This window comes from Eulemur rufifrons, chromosome 6 (genome assembly GCF_041146395.1).
Source record: "Eulemur rufifrons isolate Redbay chromosome 6, OSU_ERuf_1, whole genome shotgun sequence".
NCBI lineage: Eukaryota > Metazoa > Chordata > Mammalia > Primates > Lemuridae > Eulemur > Eulemur rufifrons.
This window is the reverse complement of record NC_090988.1, coordinates 81,581,434-81,588,977: the sequence shown is the minus strand read 5'-3', so window position 1 is coordinate 81,588,977 and position 7,544 is coordinate 81,581,434.

Genomic DNA, 7,544 nt, shown 5'->3' with positions numbered 1-7,544 from the left:
ATGTAATATATTAAACGTGAGAATCACTACTGCCTTGTGCTGGTACCAGCAAGAAGAGTTATTACTCTAGAGAGTTGAGTTCTCATTTTATTTCACCTCTTAGATTCCAGAGGATTTGAACCATAATCCTTGGAAAGCTTAAGTTCTCATTCACCATTTTTTCCCTCCAGGTTGTTACTAAGGATATTCAAAGACTAGTTTAAACCCTAAATATAACCTTACTTATTTAGTCTAAACATGCTGTCTGTTGAATAATACTTGTTTTAAGTGTTTCATTCTGCCTTGCTTAACCTACGTCCTTGAGGCCATGAAGTAGCATCTTCTCCAGAGTTTATAATGCTGAGAACCATGTGGATAACAATTTTTCAGTGTTATGCTATGTAACCCTTTTTGTCTATTCAGTGCAAAGTGAAGTTCACAGCTCTGCATGTCTTCAGTTGTTTAATGTTTATAGGACAAGTAGATGTGCACATACAATCAACAACATAAAAATTAAAAGTGACTCAACTAGTCAACCAATGTGGCATCTCATTGGTGGTGAGAGAAGCTGCGTGTGAGCCAGAATTCATTTTCTTTTGAATACTGTCTGATTTAGTTAAATTAAATGGAGTAAAATTGATTTCCTAACTTGGGAGGTCATCAGAGTTTCCTGAGAGGTCACCAAGCTAAGGTTGGAAATCACAGTGGTTATATCACAACTTAGCTTGGGTAGGTTGCTTTAGTCCAACAATTCACTGCAGATTCTCAGGAGGGTCCTATGGAATGTATTGAATTGACCAAATGTTTCTGATATGGAGAGATGATTTTTGTGCCATTATATATTTGTTAAAGGCCTACAGATATAAAATATAGTGGAATCTAGTTCTCAGGGAATCCCACAACTAGTATAGGCTCTTGTAAAGGATCTAAGGATCCATCCATTCTTACATTTACACAAGATAATTTGAAGTTGTCTGGTAATGAGAGATGGTGTATCTCCAGAGAGGCCAAATCAGAGTCCCTGAATAGCATTCAAGATCAGCCTTAATTTCAAGAGGAAGCTGGTTTTTGGTGCCAGGCAGCCCTAGCCAGTGTCACTCTGAACTTTCCCTTTGTTTTCTCTCTACTCTCCCTCCCAGACTCACTGTTAGGCTCCTGCTTTGGTGAGTTTGTTATAGAGTGAAAATAAAAGTGAAGCAGAGACCTTGTTTCCTTGTGCCACTGTTAGTACCACAGGCTCATGGCTGGTTATCATTTTATACCCTGGCAGTGTGTGTCTCTTAGTTACGCTTTCCAACTAGCTCCTGAGAATCACTGCAGCACCACCCTCAAGGTAGGGAAATCTGTACAGCTGCTGTTCATTGTTTTTTAATGAATAAATAATTAAATAAATAATTGTCAAGTTCCATTTAAAAAGTAAACAGTTATTTTTGTGTTTGCGTAGAAAAAGCCTGAAGGAAATATACTAAACTATTTTTAATGGCTTATTTTCTTCTGTCTGCTTTCTTACATTTTCTACAATAAACATGTACTTTTATCAGAAAAAAATTAACTGTTGCCACAAAACATTCAAAACCCCCCCCCCCCAAAAAAAGGAAATGATATTTAAAAGCTTCCTGGTCAAATTTCTATTAAAAGCATGGCTGTGCATTAGGTACTAAGAGGAGTCATTTCCTGCCTTGGTTATATTATTTTTTTCCACTAACTCAGGAGTCTTAAAACAAAAGTGGTTTTTTGCCTAACTTGAGCTTTTCTTAACTTCAAGTTTTCCATCTGTAAAATGAGTTGAACTAGATGTTTCTGTGGTCCCCTCCAACCATAAAATTCTGTCTTAAGCAATTAAGTTCTAACCAGCAGAACACTGACAATACTCATCAAAGGATTTTGCCAGTAGAAAATGGCTTTAACTTACTCTTTGCTGACACTGATACTTTACTTCAATTTAGTGTCCATCAGCTGGGTCACAGTTTAATTAAATGAGCAATTTTTTTTAACCTCCAACATTTAGCATTTTGTAATAAACCAACCAGTTATTTTGTGCTGGTCATTGTGTATATAGAGTAGAAATAATGGTCAAGCTGTTGTTCCAAATAGAAAACTTTTGATAAGACTTCAACTCAGAATCAGATCTTAACCTGGAAAGTTGGTTTCTTCCTTAGATTTTTCAAATTTTCTGTCCCACTCTTAAACATGCTAGTTTTACCCAGTCGGTTTACAGGCATTTGGGCTGTGTATTTATATTTTATTAACCACCTTTTAACATATTCTTTTGACATCATTCTGGGACATTGCCAATTTTTTTTTTAATGTTTTCCCTTTTTCCAGAGATGTCCAACCCAATGTTGGATGAAACTTGCTGCAAGGCATACATTTTGCTATTGGCAAACAACTCTGAATGTTGACATGTAATTTGATAGTTTATTACTATATTTTGACAGCAGTGATAGTCTCTGGCTATACTACATTATGACTCAACTTTTATTTTTGGTATGGATTGTGGAAAAAAAATAGAATGAAGGTGGACTTTTTACCCTAATGATAGACTAATGTGAAAAGATGTTGGATGACCTCTCGCAATTAATTTTTGTGACTGGTATAAAATTATGTTCTCCATTACTGTTTTCACGCCAATAAATCTTAAACTAAGAGATGCTTGTGAATTGTGCATGCAGTTACAATGCATTCTTTTTACAGAGGAGCAATCGTTTATCATTCCTTTACCCAGGGAATCCTCAACTTTTTGGTGACCAGATAACATTTTAAATTATTAAGAGTTTTCTAATTTACAGCTTTGAAGTACTTTTCTTCTGTTCAGTTACTAGCACTGCTCTTTTCTTAGCTTGCTTCAATTAAATTCTACTCATTGTTTTATATAAAATACCATTAGGTGTTTTTTGTGATGCCTAGTTCCATAGAACCTAAGCAGTGCAAATGCCATAAGGAAATGAAAAAAGAACAATAAATAATCTTGTTTATTTTTCTTTTGAAATATGTTCTTTTTAAATTCCCAGAGTCATGATAGACTGTAGTTAGCTTCAGAGTAGCTTTGTGTCTATGTACACAATGGAGTAGGCACTTCCAAATTTCCAGTATCCAGAAAGATGATCTGATGAAATCAAATTGGATGGATCTTGGTGGATTATAACCACCTTCACTTTTAGTCAATGACAAACACTTGCAAGGAGATACCTAATTGTTTCACTAAATTTCACGTATGTCTTTAATGTTTTAAAGCTTTTCCCCCCTGAAAAGTCAGGTTATATATAAAATTCTGCAAAATAACTCTAGATGGGGAAAACATTTTCTAGAATGAGATGTGGCACTCCTTTTCCTCTCTCAAAGTGCTTTCGCAGCAGGACGCCAGCCCTGCCTTTAAGACAAGAGGGAAGGTGGGGCGTGCTCCTCTGCTGTTGAGGTTTGCAGCTCTGAATGTAGGTTCTTTCCTACTCCTGGAAAAATCACCAAAGCAGCAATAACCATAGTTGTCTTCTGTGCTAGCCCCCAGGAGCAGGTAAACTGTATGTGGTTACAGGGACGTGTTCTGGTCACTGCTGAATCCCCTGTACTTAGCACAGTGCCTGGCACGTAATACATGCTCAAATATGTAATAATGAACATTTAATGAAAGCAATGGTTAAAGACCAATTTCTGGTAGCTTATTTGTCCTGTTAATTTTAGGTGGTAAAGCAATATTACTTTTTTTGCTTTTTTTCCTCAGCACTTTATTATGAAATTTCCCAAACATACAGAAATGTTGAGAGACTTATATAATGAACATTCTCCACCAAGCGTCAGTGATAACATTTTGTTACATTTGCTTTATCACTTAATACATGTTACTTTTAATGAGATTTCAAGTTTGGTTTATCTTTTAAAATCTTCTAAAACAATTGAACAACTTTAATCGAGTTGTCTTAAATTCTTTGGGGAAACTTGTGATATTTGTGTTGTAACTGGAATTGTAGTTCTCACTTTAAGCTAAATTTAAACTTCTGTAAATTTGTTATGCTGAATTTTAATCTTATTTATTTGCCTGAAGGGGTATTTTTTATAATGGATTTATTTGAAAGTCCTTGATCAATTGTGCAGAACATTCTAATGTTATTTTCACACTTGATAAATTATCCAATTAATTTCTCTGGTGAGAATGTAATTTTGGGCCCATTTTGTTTATACAAGGTTCCAGGATTATGTTCCCAGGGGGCTGAAAAGGTGGTGTAATTTAGCATGTAGAGCACTAAATTAGGACCTAAGACAAATTTTACTCCTGACTGACCATGGGCAAATCAGTTTTGTCTTTGTGTCCATTTATCTACCCGTAAAGTGGAAACTAGAATTTGAAATTTAGATATTATGAAGTAATGGGTAACATTTATTAATGCTTGGCTCTACGAAGAAAGATGCTTTATGAATCTAGGGAAGCTTATAATTCTGTAACTGTATGACAAGCTACGGAATGAAATCTGAGGTTTGAAAATTGAAACACATCCAGTGGTCGACGTGTCTTATCAAAAAGCCTGCTGTTGCTTAGATGTTAGTATTGCCACAGAATTTGTGAGCAGTTTCCTAATCCATCTGGACTCTGAAAATATGTGCTTTACAACAGGGAGTGAGTGCAAAGATGGGGGTTGGAGGTACTGATCATAGAAAGACTGCAAATCAGTGCCTGAAGCGCAGGTTGTGTTGAAGGGAGGGATTAAAGGAATTGCCGAGATTCAGTGCAGCACGCCCTCCACCACTCCCCCACTATCAGCAGGCACGCACACATAAAACAAGCCCTGCTCCCGCCGGCAGCTTAGCCTCAGATGGCCTCCACTGGATCCATGTGATTGAATTGCAGGGCTGGCTGCAAGAAGGAAGGACTGGGATAAGCAGGGTCTCTCCTACATTTAGTGGGTAACTGAGCTATTCTTTCTAAACCCAGGTTATAAATGTGGATTCACATTTATCTCAGAAAGGCACTTGGGGTTTTTACTTTAGATCATGTCTTAGTTGCAAGGATATGACCTTGCATATCCTTAGTTGCAAGGATATGACCAAAACAGTGATCTTTGGCACCTTATTTAATATTAATTTAGAAAAAAACAAATGCCAGACTGACACGCTTACCCCCTCCTCTCTGTTCTTATTCGCTTATCAGCCTGTGTATTGCACCAATGTCTTAACAAAAAAGCACTCTTAATTAAAATGAAATATATATTAAAATATAAGCAATATCCCAAGTGGTTTTCAATGAAGTAACTGGACTACTTTGATTTTTGCTTCATCGTTTGTTTTGGGGACTGTGTAACTGACTATGTCAGGAGAGAAGAGCAATTACAGGCACTAGTTTTCACTCGAAATGAAAAGAACTAATATCCTGCCACTTCTGGAAATGGTAAATGAGGATTCATTTCAGCCTTTGTTTAGGCTGTGGTTTTTGCCCTGGGGCCTTTAAGACTGCATTTTACAATACAAAATCGGGGTGCTTGCTTTGGCAGCACCTATACTACAATACAAAATCAGGCCCAAAGAGAGATTTTTCCACAGCCATTTTAGGTCCAATGAGAAAAACAGATAAATCGAAAGTGTGAAAGCAGATAACAGCATGAATTTATTTCCAAGAAATAAAGACCAAAGGGCTGTAGCTCTCTCTGCCCTCTCCTCAGTTAGTAAACTTCCTGAATGGGTTTTTCAGTAAAGCTGTCTGTATTGTAGGGCTATTAAAAGCATTTTTAGAACACTTCCTATAGGTCAACCCCTCTGTTCTAAAATAGGCTCAACTTCCCTAAGTGGAGTATAAAAGTTCCAAAAGTGAAATACTGTTATTAATACCAAAGTAAGCATCAAAAAAATTTTAAATATTTTACTTCTGTTTTCTTTCGGATAACTTCTCAACACTTTCTTCTAGTCCATTCTGTGGATATCCGTTACCCTGTTGTCACATTTTTAAAATTAACTTTTATACTGAGATCAGCAGGGACAAAAATAAAAGTGATAATTGTATCCTTGTCAGGGAATGATGTCTAATCACAATTTTTGCTTAGTCTGGGTAGGGATTTGTACATTTTAATATGAAAGTGAGTTTGATCTTTACAGAACTTATACTCTTGAAAGCTAAATAATAAAACCACGCTGAAAAATATATTCCCAAATCCTGAAAGATTATCCTTCCCACTTTCCCACTTGTTGCTCTAACTTCATGGGTAGAGATTGATTTAAAAAAAAAAAAAAAAGACTTGTCCAGGGGAGATCTGGCCTCTGTTTTGATCCCAGGTTCATTTCCCTCAACAATGGTTAGGAGCCTGAAAGGAAAATTTATTTCAAATCTAATGTGATTCCTTTGGAACCACTGTGAAAGAAGAAAAGGAGAGAAAGCAGATTTTCTGAATGCAACTAGTCTAATGGAGTTAAATTTGACTTTTTAAAATGCCTTTGGGGGTCAGTGTTTTGCAGTATTTTCCCTCATGACCCACAGTAAAATTACAAAGATAGATGGAAAAATACGTACTGACTGAAAGTTCATGGAACACTTGCTTTTACTATGTCTGATGCATTCTGGTATTTTATTCGCTTTTAAAATGTAGCCCCCAAAATTGAATGAATGAATGAATGAATGTAGCCCAAGAACACAAATGAGTTTATAAGACTGCAACTTGCCTCTTTAGTCAAGACCTGAGGATTTAAAATAGCCCAGAGCGTTAGAGGCGAGATTCATTCATTGTATACACACACACAGGAACTCTGTCAAGGGCCTTTAGCCCACAGGGGTTAGCCAGGGACCCCAACCTCGGGGGCCCTCCCAGCCCAGCCTTGCTCCACACTGGGCCCCCAGGGCACTGCTCCTGCCTCTCTACGACCCTCAGCCTGAGGTAATCTCTTTGTTTTATGGAAGGAAAATCCCAGCTCCTCTCGTTTCCTCCAACATTGGAGTTCTCTCCCACTCCACTTCTCTAAATTCTCTTAAGACGTAAGCTTTAGGAAAATAAAATCCAGAAAGATTTACAAGCCTCTACGTTTTGCCACATACCTCCCTAGAGGCAATGAGATAGAGTCTTACCTGTTTGAATGGAGCAATAGGGAAGGGGGGAGGGATTTCTTACTTACATCTCTTTAATTAGGCTGTGAGCTTTCAAGGAAAGGGCCGGACTTCTCTTAGATGGGAATCAGAGATATCTAATATGAGTTTTGGCCCTTGTTAAAGAAAAATTTTTTTTTTGAGACAGAATCTCACTCTGTTGTCTGGGCTAGAGTGCCGTGGCATTAGCCTAGCTCACAGCAGCCTCAAGCTCCTGGGCTCAAGCGATCCTCCTGCCTCAGCCTCCCGAGTAGCTGAGACTACAGGCATGTGCCACCATGCCCAGCTAATTTTTTTTCTCTATATATTTTTAGTTTTCCAGATAATTTCTTTCTATTTTTTAGTAGAGACGGGGTCTCGCTCTTGCTCAGGCTGGTTTCGAACTCCTGAGCTCAAGCGATCCTCCCGCCTTGGCCTCCCAGAGTGCTAGGATTACGGGCGTGAGCCACCGTACGCAGCCAAGAATAATTTTCAAAGAAGAGTAGTATCATAATATACCACACAAGCA